The 11,302-nt window shown below is 30.1% G+C and overlaps 2 long non-coding RNA genes across 2 annotated transcripts; one reads left to right on the forward strand and one right to left on the reverse strand.

The window, feature by feature from the left end:
* Window positions 1-9,095: 9,095 nt before the first annotated feature.
* LOC119673511 lies at window positions 9,096-9,931 on the reverse strand. Its single transcript, XR_005252064.1, has 4 exons — window positions 9,821-9,931; window positions 9,606-9,761; window positions 9,454-9,542; window positions 9,096-9,401 (listed from the first exon to the last, which is right to left on the reverse strand). It is a non-coding gene; the product is annotated as an uncharacterized LOC119673511 (long non-coding RNA).
* An 834-nt stretch (window positions 9,932-10,765) lies between these two features.
* Window positions 10,766-11,297, forward strand: LOC119673514. The gene is made up of 4 exons (XR_005252065.1): window positions 10,766-10,859; window positions 10,924-11,013; window positions 11,071-11,218; window positions 11,272-11,297. It is a non-coding gene; the product is annotated as an uncharacterized LOC119673514 (long non-coding RNA).
* Window positions 11,298-11,302: the final 5 nt, after the last annotated feature.

An 11,302-nucleotide genomic window follows, 5' to 3' on the forward strand; every position in this document is an offset into this window, starting at 1 on the left:
AAACGAACAAGACATCTCTGACATCAGCATTAAATTCACTACCCGTAGCCAATACGTCATCTGTGGTATCCTCATGAAACAAGACATTTACATCAATTGTCACGTTCTTATCATCTGTGAGGTTGGCATCAACGTTTAACGGTATATCTTTATAAGACAACTTCGCGATCAACAAGCCCTCTGCGATCTCCGCATCATATTTGATTTCCTGATTAATCCTGAACGGATGCACCAAAGTTCGTGCAAATACGATATTATCGACTCCGACATTTTCCATGGCTTCTACAATCCAGCATCTGTTCGTCCTTTTATTCGCGTCTAGTTTTCCCCATACAATCGCTTCTGAATTTGCCGGTATTCGTCGTCGTCGATTCAATCGAACCTGTCTCACCCTATCGCAATGCTCACTGCCAGTATTCAATGGACATTCCATTACCGCGCTCCGTAGGATACGTTGTTCTAAGTCCAACGTAATTCCATTGGCAATCATAAAATCTACTTCAAATGAAATACCCTCAACATATATAACATATGGGGATTCTTGCTCGTCCAAGCAGATGTCATCATTCAAAATTCTCGGTCACTTCAAAACATGTTTCGAACTTTCTTCAACAAAATTTTTTAATATTTAGGGTATCAAGAAGTATATAAGGAAATAAGATATTTGCTAACGTGCCATTGACAAGGTGTACAAGAATATATACAGTCCGAAGATAACATTCGGAATGCAACTATCACGTTTTCCTATATATAATAAATCGTAATTCACGCTTAACAACAATTTCTCGTTGGGACATAAACTTCTAATTGGGATCCAAAAACACGAGTTTTGTAACAAGAATTGTTGGCCTGACGTATACTAGATATTTAATACATAATCATTTAATAAACAAGTGAAAATGATTGAAAGTTCGATATCTGGCAATGCCACTAAACCCGAAAGTATAACATTAAAATATAAAGGTGATGGAACGTCTGTGTCTCCTAAGGATAGACAATATGGAGGAGATACAATATTTCAAAATAATGATTGCCCCTTAACAAGTGAACAATTCTTAAGAGCAAGACAGAAATTTGTTCTTCTTGAAAATGCAAATAGTACAAACGATAGGAATACCTCAGCAGGAAAAGATGTTAATAAAAAACAAAAACAGTTCCAAACCAGTTGAAGCAAATAGAAATCTTCCGAAGGAGTTTGCAGAGACAAGTTACTCAACCATTGACACTGAACATGAAATCAACCCTCCATTTCAGCCTCTACTCTATGAGGGATCAGCCTCCACAGTCTCACCTGTAGAATTGAATCCAAATGAAATACCCTCAACATATATAACATATGGGGATTCTTGGTCGTCCAAGCAGATGTTAATTTCAACTGATTCAGCTATACCAAAGCCGATTAACACAAAATCATAACTATATAAACCGAAATAGTCTTTCCTCCTTTTCTTTCTTCTCTTTTTCCTGTTTCTTTTTTCCCTATTCATTATTTGAATCAGTCTTCTTCTCCCTCTTATCTTATTTCTTGTTTTCTCTTTTATCCTTCTTTCTTTTCTTCTCTTTCCTCTATTTCTTTTTACCTCCTTTCTTGTCTTCTTTTTTGTCTTTCTTCCTGCCTTCATTTCTGTCTTTTCTTTTGCCTTCCGTCTTGTCTTTCTTCCTGCCACTCCAGTTTCCATTTTCCGTACTTTTGCTGTAAAGCAACACATTATACCGGCAGCCTCGTACGTTAACGCACTGCCAACTGTTTCAGCGTAAGTTAGCTTTGGAAACATTACCACCTGCCGTCTGGTTTCTGGATCACGTATGCCATCAATAAAAACATCAATTTTATTTTCTTTAATGAAGTCACTAGAACTGCCAATATACGCTAAATTGCATAAACGTTCGATATCCGCGGAATATTCCTGAAGACTCTCGCCAACCCGTTCTACTCTTGCCTTCAGTTCTACTCTGCGTAGCGGTGACATAAAATTGTTGCCATACCTACGCTTTAATAAGCCAATTAACTCATGGTAATTCCTACGTGCCTTATCAGGAATCTGTTGTAGCACCTCTGCCGCGCTGCCCTTTAATGCCACAATCAGCGCTGCCGTTTTCTCATCTTCACCCCAACGATTTGCAACAGCAGTAGTCTTGAACTGTAACTGGAAAACTTCAAACATCGCGGTTCCACCAAACACCGGTGGTTTTAATTTTACTTCCCCAGTCTGGCGAACACTCGCTAACGAATGACGATTCGACGACAAATCATCCAATCGATTTTCTAACTGGTACACCTCATTAAACACTTGAATATTCTGGTTTGTTTCATCAACCCTTTTCGACAACTTTTCTTGCGCCTCTGCTGTTATCCCGACAAGTTGCCACAACTCTTGTTTTAAATCTTTGAATTCACAGAAAATCTGCTCTGCGTTTTTCTTAAGCTCAGTGGAAGTCTGCTCTGCATTTTTCTTAAGCTCAGTGGAAGTCTGCTCTGCATGTTCCTTCATCTGCTGCATCATCTTCATCATAAGCTCCATCATTTCACTATTACTCACCTGTTTAACTTCTCCCGCTACAATTATCTCTTCAGGGAATTCTTCCATTTCCGCATTTATACCGCTCGCCTCCAAAGCCTCACGCAGCCTTACTTGCAACTCCGTCTTAACACCACCTGTGCTAAGCCCCAGCTTCTCCAGTTGCCGCTTTAACTGCACTACGGTTAACTGTCCAAGCTTAACCATTTTATTTATCAGAATCCCACTTCTGACACCAATGTTACGTTTATTCTAACGCTTCGTTCGATAACACTGGATTCTGATAAGTGAATAATATTAAACTTGTATTAATTATAACCGTTATTTATCTTCTTAAACACACACAACTTTATTGCTTAAAATAACCAACTTCCTATTCTCTTAAAATTAACCAACTACATTTAAAAACTTATTTACTAGCTAACTGACATAATTTAAAATTATCTCAGTTAACTTGAATCGATTTGTATCTTCGCAACAATATATTCCAAAATATTTATTTCAATTAACATTGTTTAAAGACATAAGTGGAGGGAATACCCAATTTCTTTGCTATTATATTACTTGTTTAGATACTCGTACTTTTACTTATTTGGTTTTTTATTGAAGCTTTGAAACGCAAACAAGATACAATTATGCTATTACACGAAATTGCTCATTCCAAATAAATAATCGTCCTAATCAATCATTCATCAATTTATGTTGTAGCCAACAAGCAGCTCTTTGTGGCAATTACTTCGGGTCAGGTCTTCAAATGGTTTAGTTTGTGGAAATGTTAATGGCATTTATTGTTTTCGTTGGTTCCAAGGAGAATAGCCATTAAAGCTGCTAGCAAACACGACAGCATAACCGCAACCACAGCTCCCTGGAGTATTCTTGATAAATAATTCGTATTATTAAAGCAGTCTTCGAGGACATAATGAGAAAGACTTATGGAATTACCAACTGCAGTGGGGTATGTTTTTTATAGTATAAATAGAAAATATGCTCACATCTGTCAAAATAATAATTGTTATTTATATTTATTAAATTATTATTTAGAAAAAAATATTTATTAACACATAAAACTGCTGATTGTGACTATTTAAGTTATTAAAAATGTAACAAACTTTAACTGTAGTCACCAGTAACTACTTAAGAATGTAAGTTGCGTTGTGGTGCTGATGCTGATGCTGGCGTTGTTGTCTCATTAAGATACCAAATCAGTTGCCTAATCCCACAGTTCAATATTGCCCATTTCTCAGGAAAACTTTACCAAAACTTCAATTCAGCTGCGACTCACACCACAGCATACAAAATGAAACGTAAACAGCTGATTACAGTTTAGCAACTTTCCTCATATCTTGTATCTTGTATCGAATTATCCCACTGACCTAAATTCGCAACCGCAGACGCATTTCGCAAAACTTCTTATGAGATTTCGTTTGTTTTTCAGTTATTGCCTTTCCCAAATGTGAGTTTTGTTTTGCAATATTTGTTATTTATTTCATTTGGCGCTGTTTTTTGCTGGCAAAGTTTACGGTCGGATCCCTTATTTGTTTGGATGGGGTAAGAGGTTGGCGGTGAAACGCACTTAATTCCCTTTTCCGGGTTCATCAATAAAATAAATAAAATTTTGTGTTGCAGCATATAAATTTCAACCACGTTTCGCTTTCATTTACTTGTTAGGAAGATTTTATTGTGGCCGAAATGGAGTTTGGTCATCAATGGCCAAAATAAGTAATCAGCACTAGAAATACATCATATAAAGGAGTTTTATTGGATTTTGTGTGGTTGAGCTTATTTAAGTAAAGTTTGACATACACTCTCAAAATAATATTAGTAATAAACTGAAAACAGGAAAACAATGATTTTAGTTGGATGAAAAGAGTTGTAAGTTTATATAAAAATTTGAAGATTAATCTTCGATATATTTCTCCAATTTCTAAGAATGAGAATCTCGTAAATATCAATAAGTGTACATTATGTATTAATAAATTTAACATTCATTTAAAAACTTTTGTTAACATTAAACCTCTTATTGATATTCCATATTAGATATTATTAACGAAAATAATTTTTTTCAAAACTTTGACAGTTCCTTCACAATGCCAACCCTATATTAGTAGTAACACTATACTACACTATGCTAGGTATATATATAAATGCTTATGATATAAAATGTAACTGTTTACTGGTATATACATTTTTTTGTTTGGTGTATAAATAAAGCTTTATATAAACTCAATAAATAAAATCGATATAACATATTGTATTTCATTATTTCATTTATTGACGTAAGCCTTTTGGCTTAAATCTAATAGTAAAATCAGTATTAAGCCAGTATTATTATCCCAATTCATAATCATAAGGGTAGATTATTCATATTATTAATACATATAATTATGCAGTTATGAAAAATATAATCTGTGAAAGAATAGAATAAAATTGGAATAAAAAAATGACAATATGAAATCCGTAAATTATTTGAAGAAGATAAGATTAAAAAGTTATAAAACATACACTCAGTTTGACTAAACTTCATTCTTTCATAAATAGAAGAATCATGTATTAGTGTTAAAAATAAGATATTAAAAAAATGAAAAATTCCTGAAAAAGATATACACTAAAGTGGGAAGGATTTTTCACAGAAACATTAGAAGATACTACGTGATTTTTTATTTATTTAGCATCACAGTAGGATGGATCAGTGCTTTGTTTTAAGCTCATTCATTCATCGAAAGGTATGGTGGATATGTAAGGTATGGAAAGACGTGTACTCACTTTATATAAGAAGTACTAGCTGTCAAGTTTTTACCCTGATATAAGACATATTACTAGTTTATTCATTAAGCAAGCTAGTTGCAGTATGACAAACCCACACTCCATTCTGCACCAATATATATTTCTCAGTTAGTAGTAAACTTCGTCAGCATAACTGTCTTATGGAAAATATTTCATTACTACTCTTCTAAAAACTTTTGAAAATTATTTTGATATGTCCAATCAATAAATGAGTTCTATGGAAAGAAAAGGCTGAACTGAGGAATTCTTTACTTCTGTTCATATTTTTTTTTAAATTATATATTATTTTTTATATATTATTTTTGTTTAAAAGTTGTATATCCTACAATAAAATTTGTGCTCATATTTTTCCCTTTTATATCGATTTTACGATATTACTTATCGATGCGATATTTCTATTCATTTACTGTGAGTAGATGTATATATAAAATAGATGTGTGATATAGACGTGGCAAGATAGAGAAGTTTGTTACTATTCAGTTTTAGAAAACCATTAATATATTGGAACATCTCAACATCTACATAACAGAAGTAGCAAAACCTGGTTACTGATTAGTACATACTTTTAGATGGTCCTTTAGTTTACAGTACCCTATTAGAAACCTGGTTAACAAGTTACTATTCTTTTGCTGAGTGCAAACGGTATGCTATAAAAGTCTTTTATACTTTATTAAATAGCTATTGAATTCGAACAACTTTAATGTTTCCATAATATGCGTCACATAACTCAGTTACTATCAATTGACGCGGTTGTTTTATCCTAGTACTTTAAGGAATGATCGACAGACCCGAATGAAATCTTGGAGAGATTGCGGCTCTTACTGGACTAAATATTAAGCCTTTTTTTAATTTTTATATATTTATATTTTTATTTACATTTATATTTATTTATATTATGAATAGTTATGTTTTTTATGGAGACTAGAAGGTTGTGTATCAACAAATATAAGGAACAATTTCAAGTCAGGACTTATTCTAGCTTTCGATATATATTATTATATCAATGCAACCTGAAACCTTAATATATTTCTTTAATAACAATGTTTTCGTTTCGGTGTTTTAATAAGTCATTAAAAAATTGAACTTAATTGTGTTCTTTTGAATTTTTGCTTACATTTAAAAACATCAAAACATTAAATTTTTAATCATTGAAATGATGGTTTTTATAATATTTATAAAATAGTGTAAATAAATACATATTAATTTATTAAATTTTTTTTTTGAATTTTGGTGTTTACCATAATAATTCATCAAAACATTTTTAGTAATTATTAAATACTGAAACAAATTTTTTAAACAATTCATGATAAACACTTTTTCTTTCTATGTCTTTAATAAAGGCTATTCTCCACAAGTGTAGAAAAATGTTTAATCTCAGTTTTACGATAACGATAGTAAATATAAATCACAATAAAGTGTTAAATGCATAATCGAAATATCAATGGAGGTCATTAAGGCTATATATCAAAATCTATCTATTGAAGGGTTCCTTAATAGTGTTTTTCGCAGATGTTACACATTGCAAAGGATTTCAATAAACACTTCGTTTCAAAATATTTTATTAAAAAATATTAGTGCTGTGATTTATAAACTATAATAAAATTTTATTATATTAAATTATGTTTTATTACATTTTTAAAATTACAAACCTATATGGTTGAATATACTCGTACTATGAAGCATACATAGGAATTGTCCTTTAATAAGGCAACAACCTAAATCTGACCTAATTTTCAAATAATGCACAAATTGTTGCAATTAAATTTATCCTTACAACTCGAATGTTATTGTTTTATTATAAATTTATTGCCAAAGGACATTGGCAATGTTTTTCACACATAAAACTCTAAAAGCACACAAACAAATTTTTATACTAAAAGAGACAATAATAAAAATAAAACAAAAAGTGAAAGCAAAAGTAAAAGTAAAACAACATAAAACAGACACAAAGAGACAAAAAGTATAAAAGGTCCTAAAGACAGACAGTAAATAACGTTTGACATACACAATAACTTTTGTCTGCCAAATGGGCTAATGGCCAAAAGCGTTGAAAACTCATAAAAAGAAATAATAATAATAAAAATAAAAATGAAAATAAAAATATAAAGAAAAATATTTATATGTTAAGGAAAAAGGATAAAAAAAAATTTATATGAATTTTATACGAACGCAGCAGTCGAAGCAACAAAGTAAAATGGCCATAAAATGCAGATAATAAAAATTATTGTTTCTGGCTTTGGTTTTTGGTACCAGCTTAGATTTTTACTCCATTTTAAGGATTTCACATTTTGGTTGTCCAGATTTAAATTCAGAAATTACTTGAATTAAGATAGAATTTATATATTTATTAATTTTCGGAAATATATTTTTATGTAGAATTATTTAAGTAATTTTTTTCAAGCAAAAGAACTCAGTCGAACAGATGAAGGTAGTAAGCAAGATAGCGAGGGTAAGCTCTGAAATATATAAGTTAAATCCCGCAGCTTTTTAAATCCAATCCCTGCGCTCAGTTTCATTAACGCACAATCATGCAATATTATTATATGGCTTGATTGCTACCAAATGGGACATTAACTTGTTAGTCTATAGAAGTTCCGTTTGGTTTCCGTAGCTCTCAACTTTTAAATTGAGACATCGCAGTTTTACTTAGTCTTTTGATTAGTAAAATAAAGAAGAACGTTAAACATTAAACAGAATGTTTTAATTTTAATTAAATATTACTAAATAATAATATTAATAATATTTAAAATTGAACAATGTTTTAATTTTAACTTATATAAGTGACGACACCTCGTTACAAATCCCGATGTGTGAATCGATTTAGAGCATAAAATAATTCACAATCACGATGACAAATGACTTGTGGATTGGTTGCAAAGAGTTTGAGTTTCCTTGGACTTTATGACCTAAATTAGACAGAAATAAAACGAAAAGCCGGGCTTCAACAAACTCGCAGTTCATTCCGATCAGTGAATCAGTGAAGAAAAATGCCATTAATTATATTCTATATCTGTGTTAAATCACATTTCTTGGAATGAAGAGGCGATTAAATCGCTCAATTACTTATTATGTCTATGTGAAATTACAGGGGACGGACTTCCATGGGTAGAATGTACAAAATAATTCTCAAAATGGAAGTGTTTAGGGTGGCATTGGTTCTCTTAACCTAACCTAACGTAGTTTTTTTTATTCTATATTATTATTATTACTTTATATCTATGTTCAATATTTATATATAGAAGATAAAAAGATATTTATTATTTAAAGAAATTTTTTCAAAAAATTATACAACAAAAATTCTATTTATATTATTTCAATTATTTAATTTTTGCGTGACTATACACCTATTTCGAATATTGCCAAATACCTATTATTGCCAAATAATGTTTGAAATAGTTCTTGTATTTACTTATTCGTAAATAATTTTTTTGAGGCAGCAAGTACCAGGAATCAAAATCGTGCCCTGCCAAATTTGAAGCTCATAGTCAGTTCCCTTTAAGATTCTTTCAATTAAAAAACGAAACTATTTAATTATGGTTTAAAATTTTTTAAAGACTCTTAATTAACCATATGTGTTAAAAATGAAACAGTTCCTAATTTTATTACATTTAAAAATATTTCCGTTAAAAACGAGATGGAAAGAATCGGACTTCTGTATGCAAGCTGATATCACTTCAATAAAAAAAATTAGTTTTATTGCAGTATGAATACTACGATAATATTGCGGAAAAGTTATCTATTCATTTAAAAGCCACTCAAAAACTTTTGATATTCCGTTTTATAATAAAGTCTTGTTTAATTTCGTCAATAAACTTTATTTACTAAAAATTTATACGAAAAAGGTGGCAATTTGATGTTGTCATAATCGTGTGGAAAAATAGAACAATTAATCAATAAAATAATGTTCTCATCTCACTGGAGTATTAAATGACGTAGACCTACCCCAGCTAATAGATAGTTGTCTACCACAAATACGTTAAAGATGAATAAGAGTTTGAGTCTCCAGTGAATTTCCAGCCAATGACATCTCAAACTGGTTGTTAGACACATTCGAGTTGGGTTCAATTCCGGGGTGTTGCCATCGAACTTTAAAATTTTCTACAAATAGTTTAAATAATGTATAAATATTTTAAATAAAATTTAAAAAGACCTGCAGTTCGTTTCGCTTCTGGAAATTAAACATTGACTTCCGATGGGCAAATTACAAAAATTGAGTAATTGAGTAATTGAGTACATTGTCTATGTGGATATAGGTTTTACTTTCGAATAAATAGATAAATATAGAAATATAGAGTTACTTACTCAATTGAATAAAAAATTAAATAAATAAGAAATGAAGATTATTGGTTGTGAATGATGATCACTAGCATTCATATTCATCATTCTCATCATCCAAATTGTTGAAGGAATGGGTTAAGTATTTATATTGCACTCTTTTTTTATATTTATATTTACTGTCTGCAATTTTAAAGATATAAAGCATATAGTACTTTTTAAGTTAGATATATTTGCAATACCTTAAATGATTTCATGCAAGTAATTGAGTTACTTGTAAACTTTGTTTTATAGTTCATTGCGGAAAATTTTGAATCAAAAGCCGAAAGTGTTGTAATTTTGATTTTTGTGGAGCAAAAACTGTAACTGATATAAAAAAATATGTGATCTATTCGGAATGGTAAACATTTTTATGAAAGTCACAGCCTACGTTTTTAAACTAAATTTCACAATAAAATATTTTAAAATTTTATTAAAATTTTTGGTTCTGTTGTGAATCAAGAGATGCTGAGTATGCTATGAAAAAACGTAGCAATTGACTGCAGATTCATAGAGTGGCACCCTCAAATCCTAAAATTATTTTCAACTCAGTAACGTAAATCGAATATACCTATTTTATCTATATTAAAAAAATCAATAAGCTGACCATACGTCCTGAATAAATCTTCAATGGGGAGATTTATATAAAAAGTAACTATATAAGAACTGCATATAACATACATAGTTTTATAATTGAATATAAAAAAGTAGTAACTAAGGTTCATAAAAGAGCTTTAACTCTCAGATAGATAATGACTTGTAAGATGGTAAACGAACTGTGTAGGTTTAATAAAACAGCAGTTAACTACATGACTTAAGAGGTATTAATATTAACAGATAATAACCAAAACAGGAACTATATTTTAAGTGGACTGTCTGTAGTCACCAAATGATACACATATTTCTAAATAAGAAAACTGTTTCTTTAATGGAGCTGATTGTACAATATATGTGATGCACTTTCTCTTTAGAACTGCAAACTTGTTGTGAATAATTAATTTGGTTGATTATAATTTAATTAATAGTTCCAAACTTATTTCTACTTGACATTTTAATTTAAAAAAGTTACCTTTGACTTTTATTAAATAATACATAAGTATAATTAAAATAAGTTTTTATTCATATTATTTAACATTTTCGTGCACTTCACATATTTTGGCATTTTCATCAAAATTTCCGTAATTAAATTAGTACCTTACAAAATTTAAATATAAAACAAGAACCAGAAGGATATAGGTTAAGGTCCTTCTATAATACATTTACAATATAACAAAATATACTGAACTTAATTTATACTAAATTACAGATAGCAAATATGAATACAAAATAGCACTCACAAAATACGTATATTTCTTAATGGATTTAAGAGATTTTTGAATGATCAGGATGAGTTTTGGTGAGTTTTTCTGAAATTTTAAATTTTATGAAAAATAATGTCATCTATATATATTAGGCGATCTTTGCGAAAACTCTAACGATCACGTGTAATGCATAATTACTTCGACTCTAATGAAATTAAACAAGTTATGGACTTCATGTATTCTTGAATGAAATGAAAAAATCAATTAAAAAAATTAGATAAAATAGACCTTAGATCAAAAGTAAATTATAAAATATCTCTATTAATATATCTTATTAATCGTTTAAATTTTAGCATGAAGAAGACAATAACTTGCGTTATAAAC

Source organism: Teleopsis dalmanni, chromosome 1, assembly GCF_002237135.1.
Source record: "Teleopsis dalmanni isolate 2A chromosome 1, ASM223713v2, whole genome shotgun sequence".
In the NCBI taxonomy this organism is placed as follows: Eukaryota; Metazoa; Arthropoda; class Insecta; order Diptera; family Diopsidae; genus Teleopsis; species Teleopsis dalmanni.